This window comes from Schistocerca americana, chromosome 1, assembly GCF_021461395.2.
Source record: "Schistocerca americana isolate TAMUIC-IGC-003095 chromosome 1, iqSchAmer2.1, whole genome shotgun sequence".
NCBI classification, from domain to species: domain Eukaryota; kingdom Metazoa; phylum Arthropoda; class Insecta; order Orthoptera; family Acrididae; genus Schistocerca; species Schistocerca americana.
Window position 1 is genome coordinate 863,623,685 of NC_060119.1, and position 12,528 is coordinate 863,636,212.

Below are 12,528 nucleotides of genomic sequence, written 5' to 3' on the forward strand. Positions count from 1 at the left end.
GCTTAGAACTGGGTTTCCATGTGAGTTCTTGATATTCATGCAACTGGTTCTCTTTTCTCCAAAGGCCTCTTTAATTTTCCTGTAGGCAGTGTCAATCTTACCCCTAGTGATAGACACCTCTACATCCTTACATTTGTCCTCTAGGTGTCCCTGCTTAGCCATTTTGCACTTCCAGTTGATCTCATTTTTGAGACGTTTGTATTTGTTTTTGCCTGCTTCATTTACTGCATTTCTATATTTTCTCCTTTCATCAATTAAATTCAATATCTCTTCTGTTATCCAAGGATTTCTACTAGCCCCCGTCTTTTTACCTACATGATTCTCTGCTACCTTCACTATTTCATCTCTCAAAGCTATCCATTCTTCCTCTACTGTATTTCTTTCCCTCATTCTTGTCAATCGTTCCGTAATGCTCTCCCTGAAGCCCTCTACAACCTCTGGTTCTTTCAGTTTTTCCAGGTTCCATCTCCTCAAATTCCCACCTTCAGACATGCCACATAAAAAATTCGGGGGCATTCGGAGGCCTCGTAATGTTTTGTCCGGAGAAATTATTTCTTTGAGAGAGAATTCCCAGCAGCTTTATAAATGTATCCAAAGGTGTGCTGTAGTCTATGAAGCATTCTTTAGATGACATATAAGTATTTTGTTTGTATGTCCCGATTTTGGCTTAATGACGTACTTCAGGGTTGTTTTGGCCACGGTGTGTGCAGTGGGACACGCGTCCCTGCAGAGAACAGCTGCCGACTGGCATTGCTCATGGGCGGACGCCACCTGCTGCAGCGACCAGACAATGGCAGCGGCGTGTCCTGTGTGCTGCTGGTGGCTGGTGGCGCTATAAATACGACGTGGGCGCGCGCCGCCGAGGCAGTGGCTGAGGAACGGCTGGACGCTGCAGACTGCACGCCGCGGCCGAACACAGGTGGGTCGCTAGCTGGGGCCGCAACGCCTGCACCGCGCTGCCTGCTGTAATGCAGGTACTGTCACCGCTCGCGTCACATTTCAGCTGACATTACAGCCTTCCCACACGTGCAGATCCTGTGCGAGTTATTCGTGATATTTTGTCTTAAGTGTGACTGCTCTCATGACGAACAATATCGTGGCTATGACCGTTTCTAGAACTGCGGCATGTCCTTACTTCGACAAAAGGCTTCCTACTTTGTATCAGATCACAGCTATCAGTTGTTGCTTTAACATCTACATGACTACTCTGCAGTTCTCAATTAAGTGCCTGGCAGGGGGTTCATCTAACCATCTTCAAACTATATTGGAACAAATAAGCCCTCGGTCACAAATATCAAGTCAAAATTGACCTGGTTTCGACGCTACTATGAGCGTCGTCTTCAGAATTAGAGTCTTGTTGCAACCCTTGTTCACAGTACGAGCAGCCCTTAGCGGCTCGCCATTTCACAACTGTTTATGACCTCGCCTTTCCGGCTTAGATCTTTTTTAATATGTGACTTGTAAGTACTGCAACTTTTCGAGTCAGTACAAACTTTAATTTTATTAATGTACTATATACCTAATATGTTTTAGTACGGTTGTCTAATTCTGAAGACGAAGCTCATAGTAGCGTCGAAACCAGGTCAATTTTGACTTAATATTTGTGACCGAGGACTTATTTGTTCCAATATAATTCTGACACGGTCACTGAACCTTAGCAGCTATGTTCAAAGTTTTACATCTTCAAACTTTCCGTGCTGTTCCACACTTGAAAAGCGCGCGAGGAAAACCAACACTTAAATCTTCCCGTGCAATCTCTGATTTCTATTATTTGTTTTATGATGATCATTCCTTCCTATGTAGGTGAGCGTCAAGGAAATATTTTCGCACTCTGAGGAAAATGTTGGTGGTTGAAATTTCGTGAGAAGATCCTGTCGGAACGAAAACGCATTTGTTTTAACGATTGCCACCCCAATTGACGTATAAAATCCGAGACGCTCTCTCCCAATTTCCCGACAATACATAACGAGCTGCCCTTCTCTGAATTTTTGTAATGTCCTCCGTCAATCTTATCTAATGCAGATCCTATACCGCACAGCAGTACTTGAGAAAAGGACGTACAGGCGTAGTGTAGGCAGACACTGCAATAGACCTGTCGTATTTTCTGAGAGTTCTGTCTTTAAACCGCAGTCTCTAGTTTGATTAACCCACAAATTTATCTCTTCGCTGTCCGCGGCCCGTGGTCTTGCGGTAGCGTTCTCGCTTCCCGCGCACGGGGTCACGGGTTCGATTCCCGGCGGGGTTAGGGATTTTCTCTGCCTTGAGATGACTGGGTGGTGTCTTTCATCATCGTTTCATCCTCATTCACTCGCAAGTCGCCGTAGTGGCGTTAAAGAACTTGTGGAGCGGCGGCTGAACCGCCCCGCAAGGGGTCTCCCGGCCACCAATGCCATACGCTCATTAGTATTATCTATTCGATCGTTATTTGTAATTGTACTCCCTAAGTATTTCGTTGAATTTACAGCATTTAGATTTGCGTGCTGTATCGTGTAACTGAAATTTAGCGGATTCCTTTTAGTACTCATGTGGATTACTTAATACTTTTCATTACTTAAGGTCAATTTCGCACCATACAGATATCTTGTCTAAAATCGTTTTGCAATTTGTTTTGATTATGTGATGACGTCATAAGACGGTAAATGACAGCATAATCCGCAAACAATCTTAGGGGGCAACTCGGACTGTCTGCTAAATCGGTTATATATATCACTGCCATAGGGAACGATAGGTATTACTTCTGTTTTACTCGACGACTTTTTGTCAGTTACCGAACTGTGATCTTTCTGACAGGAAATCACGAATCCAGCCGCACAACTGAGACGATACTCCACAGCCGAAGGACAGACCGTACGCTTAATTTTGGCACATAGTATCAGCTCTTATCGTCTACGCCAGTTAGGTGCTTTCCTGTAGACACCGCCGTGAACTTTACAACTCATGCAGCACTGCTCTCGTACACAGCACTGAACTATCTGGTTGGACTGTTGTACGTGACGTAACTGCCTTGCTTGAAGTTGCTCTCTATTGTTCTCTCCGAACTTTTCAGTATATTTATATATGTACATCTCCCTGAGGTTCTGTTTGTCCTCCTCGAACATGTCAGTGTATTTATAAGCCTACGTCTCCCTAAAGAAGTCTGCTTAAGATTAGATGGCTAGACCGAATAAAAAATAAATAGGCACTGAATAGATTCGGTTAGGGGAAGAGGGAGGGGAATAAATTCATAGCACAATTTAGAAAAAGGAGGGATATTTTGGCAGGAAACATCCTGAGGCATCAAGGAATTGTTATTTTTGTAATGATGGGAGGAGAGGAGGGGGCGAATGTAGACGACGACCGTTTCGCTGTAGTAGGCGGGTTCAAATGACTGATGCATGGTGGAGACAGGAAGAGACTCGAGCATGACAGAATATCGTGGAGAACGGTATGAGACCAATCTTCGGACAAAGGCAACAAAATTTACATCTTGTAATCATAATTATACACGTACATACGATGTCGTGTGCTAATTTCATTTATCTGTCATGCTTCAGTTAATAAACTGATGGAAAAAAATCGCAACACTAAACAATAATTAACGTACAGTAATGAAATTTCGTGGATACATTTGTCTAAGTAATATATTTAAGTGATTAACATTGCAAGACCACATGTTAATGTAAGTACGAGATAAGCCATGGCAAATGTGAAATCCTGGTACATTAATACCCAATGTAGCCAGCAGAACGTTGAATGCAAGGATGAAAACGTGCGTGCATTGTCGTAGAGGTGCCGGATGTCAGTTTGTGGCATGAGTTCCATACCGACTGCACTTGGAATGTACTGGAATGTTGTTCATGAATGGCAGCACAACAGGTCGAATCACCAGACTGACGTACAGTTTTGCAATCAGGGTGCGTGGGATAACCAGGAGAGTGCTCTTGCTGTCACACGAACTCGCACCCCAGACCATAACTGCAGGTTGTAATGGTACTTGAATTACGTAACCATTAGGGCACCTCACCTCAATCTCTCGATACCAGCAGTATTCTACTGTGTTTCTGTAAAATAGTTAACATATTTCTGTGACAACATTCAGATTTGATTTCATTCATGTAGAGGTACTTCGATATATTGATATGTATACATTGCAATGATATTATTCTTGTGTGTATTCTTTCTTTTGTCACTATGGTCATTGACGTACTTGTAACTCTGATTTTTGGGCGCGTAAGCGGTTATTAGAGAGTCAAGCTTTGGTCGTCATGTTAAAAAGACGCAAATTGTAGTCAGTTTATGAAATGTGAACTTTAACAGCGAGGAAGATATTTTCAAGTATGTTTTATATTGTGAAGTGGTGTTTTGGAACAAGTTTCGTGATATTGCAACAAAAGTAATAAAAAGGAAGTGTAACTTAAATTCGGAGTGCTGATTACATATTTACATCTCCATTGTCCTAACTTGCAAAAGTTTAATCTTCAAGAGTGGTTTGTGAAACACATCTATAAAACTTTTGAATATCGCAGAATAACACCTAGGCCTCTTTGCAGCCGAGCTTGGAATCATCATTACCTAGATTTTCGACGATTGAGCCACGAGTTCACAACGAGACCAGCGTGGGAAACACGAAAAGATGAGTGCCTAGTTTATCCATATTATTTCAAGAAATGACTTTATTAACTGTGCTCTAATGACACCTGCCACATAATATAACTTTGTTGTTGCCCGAAAATGCAATATTTAGCAGCGTGAGCAATACTACAATCATAATTAATTTTTGACCTTTGTTGTGGTAGGGTTGTTAGAAGGTGTAGGTCCAGTGTGTTTAGCACGCAGACAGATTGGTTGCAGTCCGTCAACTGGCCTTCTTGTGACCAACACACGGCCATTACTGGCACCGAGGCAGAACCAGCTTTCATCAGAAAACAGAACAGACATCCACCCTTCCCTGCAATGAGCTCTCGCTTGATACCACTGAAGTCGCAAATGGCGGTGGTTGGGGTTCTTCTGTGTCAGTGGAACGCACGCTCCAGGACGTTTGGTTCGGATCTTTTTTGAAGTAACCGATTTGCAGCAGTTCTTGTGTCACTGAGGTGGCGACTGCAGCTCACGTTGCTGCTGCAGATGCAGTCTGATGCACCAGAGCCATACGCTGAACACGATGATCATCCCTCTGTGGAGTGCCACGTGGCTATCCACAGCCCGGTCATGTTGCGACCGTAGATGCCGGTGGCTATCGCTGCCAGCAGTCATGTACAGTGGCGACATTCCTGCCAAGTCTTTCTGCAGTGTCGCAGAAAGAACGTCCAGCTTCTTGTAGCCCTTTTACACGACTTCGTTCAAACTCAGTGAGATCTTAATAATAGCGACTACGTCGCCTTAAAGGAATTCTCGACTAACACAACCCCCTATGTTCAATCTCAAAGGTAACTAACGCTCACGACCGTTGCAGCGTGTATTTAAAGCAAACCTGATTTGTATCTTCATAATGGGGTTGGCTGGTTGGTTGGTTTGGGGAAGGAGACCAGACAGCGTGGTCATCGGTCTCATCGGATTAGGGAAAGATGGGGAAGGAAGTCGGCCGTGCCCTTTCAGAGGAACCATCCCGGCATTTGCCTGGAGTGATTTAGGGAAATCACGGAAAACCTAAATCAGCTCATAATGGGGCTACTAGTGCCAGCCCTAGATGACTGACGCGAAATCTGAATAGACATCACCTTTTACGCGTGGAAACATGACTACCAACTTTATTTTGCACAACTCCTTCTTGGTGTTACGATTTTTTTTTTTTTTTTTTTTTTACCGTCAGTGCACTAACGAGAAGAAAGGGTATGACACGGTTTTGACAGTTTCAGTATGCGATAAAAAAACGATGGGGCTTATGGAGAGAGTATTTTTACCTACTACATAAAACCTAAGTATTTGAGTTTCAGTACTGGAGTACAAAAATCATACAATACCAGTACCGAAAATTGAGAGTAAAGATCACATATTTTGTCTTGCACAGATCGCCTAATCTCTAAATTTCATTATAACAAATCAATACCTCAAAAACAAAATAGTATGACGCTGGCTGTTGGTAGATCTTGTGAGATTGATTCAGCGGCATGACTGGAAAAGAAACTATCGCTTCGCTTTTATTGACCTCTTCCGCGTGAGAAATGTAACTCTTGCTCCAAAAGAACACGATTGAAGCTCCTGGCGTGTCTGTGTTGTGGACTTTCGATGGCTTAGTGCGAACTCATCTCAAATATGCTCTACATTTACATCAAATGTGCGTGGCTGCACAGTGCTCCTCCCTTTGCATTTGCAAGCAACTTTCAAGAATTTTTTATGACAATCATAAAGCAGCTGGTGCATAAGCGGCTTCTTGGTGAATCGACGATGCACTCGAACAGTGAATTGACTTCACGCAAATTCCAAAGCATAAAATGATTTCTCTTTTTGAGTAGTCGCCGCGTTGTTACAGACAAACAACAGCTCATCTGCGTTAAAACTTTGTGCCTTTCTCTACCCATTGACATGGGCAATGTGTTTCTATCTCTTATAGGGAGACTGTAATAAACTACTGAAATCTGTTTTTTCTTTCTTTTTTAATCACCCGGTGCGTAGATACGGTAGAATTTGACCCAGTGCATTTTTCAAACCTTTGAAAATACGCACAGTTTTATGTCACCTAGCCATTATTTCCAGTGTTGCACAACCACTTGTACTGCTGTACAGTACTACCATTTTCATTACAAAACTGCTAACGGTAAATTTTCGCCCAAAATATTGTCCAGCGTGGCTGCGGGGTCCCTGAGACCGCGAGGTCTATAGCGTGTGCTGCATGCGCTACATGGACAAACCGTCTCTAACAAGGGAACCTCCCCATCGCACCCCCCTCAGATTTAATTATAAGTTGGCACAGTGGATAGGCCTTTAAAAACTAAACACAGACCAATAGAGAAAACAGGAAGAAGTTGTGTGGAACTATGAAAAAAAAAATAAACAAAATATATAAACTGAGTAGTCCATGCGCAAGATAGGCAACATCAATGACAGCATGAGCTCAGGAGCGCCGTGGTCCCGTGGTTAGCGTGAGCAGCTGCGGAAGGAGAGGTCCTTGGTTCAAGTCTTCCCTAGAGTGAAAAGTTTAATTTTTTATTTTCAGACAATTATTATCTGTCTGTCCGTCTGTCCGTCCGATGCGAGGTAAATGCACCGTAGTATGGGAACGCTACACCTAAACGGAAAAAATTGAAAACGTTAAAAACATATGTTTTGACAGAGCACAGGGAAAACTGTGCGACTGTGAAACTGTTTCATTCATTTATTGCAGTTTGTGTGACAAACTCTTATGTTTTCATCGCTTTTTTGGGAGTCATTATCACATCCACAAGAAAACCTAAATCGGGCAAGGTAGAAGAATCTTTTTACCCATTCGCCAAGTGTACAAGTTTGGTGGGTCGACAACATATTCCTGTCATGTGACGCATATGCCGTCACCAGTGTCGTATAGAGGAATCGGTTGACCTATGACCTTGCGATCAAATGATTTCGGTTCCCATTGGAGAGGCACGTACTTTCGTCTACTATCGCACGGTTTTGCGGTGCGGTCGCAAAACACAGACACTAAACTTATTACAGTGAACAGAGACGTCAATGAACGAACGGACAGATCATAACTTTGCGAAAATAAAGAAAAGTTTTTACTCGAGGGAAGACTTGAACCAAGGACCTCTCGTTCGGCAGCAGCTCACGCTAGCCACGGGACCACGGCGCTCCTGAGCTCATTATCCTTGATGTTGCTTATCTTAGGCATGGACTGCTCAGTTTGTATATTTTGCTTATTTTTTTCATAGTTCCACACAACTTCTTCCTGTTTTCTCGATTGATCTGTGTTCAGTTTTTCAAGGCCTATCCACTGCGCCAACTTATGACTAAATCTGAGGGAGGTGCGATGGGGAGGTTCCCTTGTAAGCTAAACAGAAACATCTCGTGAGGCATGAAGGGAACACCCAGACATATAGCTCTCCATAACTCCCGTTGACCGTTGAATTACGATAAACATGGGTTATCCAATATAATTATTTTCGGGCTTGTCGTACATAAAAACAACGGTCGGGATCGTCGACACCAGTTTTTGTGACGCGACCTGGTTAGTGGCGTGGCCTGTCTGACTATTTGACAGCGAGCACGCACCCCTGTGTAGCTCGCAACAGCTATGATTCTCCCTTCAGCTCCGAACTTTCGCCTAGATCGATATCCTCGTACGGTACAAAATGACCAGACAACAGCATAGTTAAGTCTGTGTGGAAAACCATCTCAATGAAAAGATACCATTGTATAAGCAACTTAAAATATTACAAACACAAGTAAACGACATATGAAGCTGTTCAGACCATACCTTCTACAATTTACAGGTCAAGATTTTAAAAGAGTCAAAAACTTGAGGCCCTCTGTTCAGCTCATTTTTTGTATTTAAAGTATTTTTCTCATTTCTTTAATTTTGTTTTGCCTTTTCAATTATTTATAGTGTGTAACAGGTAATCCATATCATCTTTCCAGACGACTTATTTGCCAACGTACATAGATTTTAATGTTTCCATGACCTCATCGACAATTTTGCAGTATAATATATGATGCGATTTCATCCTGTATTCGTCGATTTTTCTTAGTATGCACAAAAGTCTTCTCCTTGATTCCATTGATATTTAAATGACATAAATAACAAAGAATTTAAGTCCTTGTAGTGTAATGAACTGGGTATTTTTACAACACTAGTTTGAAAAATAGATACCGTCTACAGTGCAGTCTGTACCACATTTACCATTTACGCATGTTTTACTACGTATGCCAGCGCAAATAATTCTTAAATTCATCAGTTCCTTTTTTCATCTGTTGTTGTTGTTGTGGTTTAAATGGCTCTGAGCACTATGGGACTCAACTGCTGAGGTCATTAGTTCCCTAGAACTTAGACCTAGTTAAACCTAACTAACCTAAGGACACCACAAACATCCATGCCCGAGGCAGGATTCGAACCTGCGACCGTAGCGGTCTTGCGGTTCCAGACTGCAGCGCCTTTAACCGCACGGCCACTTCGGCCGGCTGTTGTTGTGGTCTTCAGTCCTGAGACTGGTTTGATGCAGCTCTCCATGATACCCTATCCTGTGCAAGCTTCTTCATCTCCCAGTACTTACAGCAACCCACATCCTTCTGAATATGATTAGTGTATTCATCTCTTGGTCTCCCTCTACGATTTTTACCCTCCACGCTGCCCTCCAATACTAAATTGGTGATCCCTTGATGCCTCAGAACATGTCCTACTAACCGGTCCCTTCTTTTTGTCAAGTTGTGCCAAACTCCTCTTCTCCCCAATTCTATTCAATACCTCCTCATTAGTTATGTGATCTACCCACCTTATCTTCAGCATTCTTCTGTAGCACCACATTTCGAAAGCTTCTATTCTCTTCTTGTCCAAACTATTTATCGTCCATGTTTCACTTCCATACATAACTACACTCCATATTAATACTTTCAGAAACGACTTCCTGACACTTAAATATATACACGATGTTAACAAATTCCTCTTCTTCAGAAAAGCTTTCCTTGCCATTGCCAGTCTACATTTTATATCTTCTCTACTTCGACCACCATCAGTTATTTTGCTCCCCAAATAGCAAAACTCCTTTACTACTTTAAGTGCCTCATTTCCTAATCTAATTCCCGCAGTATCACCAGACTTAATTCGACTACATTCCATTATCCTAGTTTTGCTCTTGTTGATGTTCATCTTATATCCTCCTTTCAAGACACTGTCCATTCCGTTCTGCTGCTCTTCCAAGTCCTTTGCTGTCTCTGATAGAATTACAATGCCATCGGCGAACCTCAAAGTTTTTATTTCTTCTCCATGGATTTTAATACCTACTCCGAATTTTTCTTTTGTTTCCTTTACTGCTTGCTCAATATACAGATTGAATAACATCGGGGACAGGCTACAACCCTGTCTCACTCCCCTCCCAACCACTGCTTCCCTTTCATGCCCCTCGACTCTTATAAGTGCCATCTGGTTTCTGTACAAATTGTAAATAGCCTTTCGCTACCTGTATTTTACCCCTGCCACCTTTAGAATTAGAAAGAGAGCATTCCAGTCAACATTGTCAAAAGCTTTCTCTAAGTCTACAAATGCTAGAAACGTAGGTTTGCCTTTCCTTAATTTTTCTTCTAAGATAAGCCGTAAGGTCAGTAATGCCTCGCGTGTTCCAATATTTCTACGGAATCCAAACTGATCTTCCCCGAGGTCGGTTTCTACTGGCTTTTCCATTCGTCTGTAAAGAATTCGCGTTAGTATTTTGCAGCTGTGACTTATTAAACTGATGGTTCGGTAATTTTCACATCTGTCAACACCTGCTTTCTTTGTGATTGGAATTACTATATTCTTCTTGAAGTATGAGGGTATTTCGCCTGTCTCATACATCTTGCTCACCAGATGGTAGAGTTTTGTCAGGACTGGCTCTCCCAAGGCCGTCAGTAGTTCTAATGGAATGTTGTCTACTCCCGGGGCCTTGTTTCGACTCAGGTCTTTCAGTGCTCTGTCAAACTCTTCACGCTGTATCGTATCTCCCATTTCATCTTCATCTACATCCTCTTCCATTTCCATAATATTATCCTCAAGTACATCGCCCTTGTATAGACCCTCTATAAACTCCTTCAACCTTTCTGCTTTCTCTTCTTTGCTTAGAACTGGGTTTCCATCTGAGCTTTGATATTCATACAAGTGGTTCTCTTTTATCCAAAGGTCTCTTTAATTTTCCTGTAGGCAATATCTATCTTACCCCTAGTGAGATAAGCCTCTACATCTTTACATTTGTCCTCTAGCTATCCCTGCTTAGCCATTTTGCACTTCCTGTCGATCTTATTTTTGAGACGTTTGTATTCCTTTTTGCCTGCTTAATTTACTGCATTTTTATATTTTCTCCTTTCGTCAATTAAGTTCAATATTTCTTCTGTTGCCCAAGGAGTTCTACTAGCCCTCGTCTTTTTACCTACTTGATACTCTGCTGCCTTCACGACTTCATCCCTCAGAGCTACCCATTCTTCTTCTACTGTACTTCTTTCCCCCATTCCTGTCAATTGTTCCCTTATTCTCTCCCTGAAACTCTGTACAATCTCTGGTTTAGTCAGTTTATCCAGGTCCCAATTCCCACCTTTTTGCAGTTTCTTCAGTTTTAATCCACAGTTCATAACCAATAGATTGTGGTCAGAGTCTGCATCTGCCCCTGGAAATGTCTTACAATTTGAAACCTGGATCCTAAATCTTTGTCTTACCATTATATAATCTATCTGAAACCTGTCAGTATCTCCAGCATTCTTCCATGTATACAACCTTCTTTCATGATTCTTGAACCAAGTGTTAGCTATGATTAAGTTATGCTCTGTGCAGAACTCTACCAGGCGGCTTCCTCTTTCATTTCTTAGCCCCAATCCATATTCACCTACTATGTTTCCTTCTCTCCCTTTTCCTACTCTCGAATTCCAGTCACCCATGACTATTAAATTTTCGTCTCCCTTCACTACCTGAATAATTTCTTTTATCTCATCATACATTTCTTCAATTTCTTCATCATCTGCAGAGCTAGTTGGCATATAAACTTGTACTACTGTAGTAGGCGTGGGCTTCGTGTCTATCTTGGCCACAATAATTCGTTCACTATGCTGTTTGTAGTAGCTTAGCCGCACTCCTATTTTCCTATTCATTATTAAACCTACTCCTGCATTACCCCTATTTCATTTTGTGTTTATAACCCTGTAGTCACCTGACCAGAAGTCTTGTTCCTCCTGCCACCGAACTTCACTAATTCCGACTATATCTAACCTATCCATTTCCCTTTTTAAATTTTCTAACCTACCTGCTCGATTTAGGGATCTGACATTCCACGCTCCGATCCGTAGAACGCCAGTTTTCTTTCTCCTGATAACGACGTCCTCTTGAGTAGTCTCCGTCCGGAGATCCGAATGGGGGACTATTTTACCTCCGGAATATTTTACCCAAGAGGACGCCATCATCATTTAATCATACAGTAAAGCTGCATGCCCTCGGGAAAAATTACGGCCGTAGTCTCCCCTTGCTTTCAGCTGTTCGCAGTACCAGCACAGCAAGGCCATTTTGGTTAATGTTGCAAGGCCAGGTCAGTCAATCATCCAGACTGTTGCCCCTGCAACTACCGAAAAGGCTGCTGCCCCTCTTCGGGAACCACACGTTTGTCTGGCCTCTCAACAGATACCCCTCCGTTGTGGTTGCAGCTACGGTACGGCCATCTGTATCGCTGAGGCACGCAAGCCTCCCCACCAACGGCAAGGTCCATGGTTCATGGGGATAGGTTACCGTACTGGTTTTGTTTCTCGTAGCTCTTTATGTCAGTATTGTGATACTAAAGACCTGTAGCTTGACATGTAAAATGACTAGCAAGTAGATTGAAATTATTAGTCTGTAGCGTGGCTGTGTGTATAAAATGTTATCAACGACAGCCTTGCTAGTCACTATATCTCTCGTTGCAAACTGTGTAA

At 42.5% G+C, this 12,528-nt stretch overlaps 1 long non-coding RNA gene across 1 annotated transcript in view; it reads left to right on the forward strand.

Annotated features, from left to right (window-relative positions):
* Nucleotides 1-873: 873 nt before the first annotated feature.
* The window catches only part of LOC124613866, a 119,824-nt gene continuing 108,169 nt past the window's right edge, over nucleotides 874-12,528 (forward strand). The window contains exon 1 of the long non-coding RNA XR_006979643.1: nucleotides 874-919. This is a non-coding gene — a long non-coding RNA (uncharacterized LOC124613866). The remainder of the gene's footprint in view (nucleotides 920-12,528) is intronic.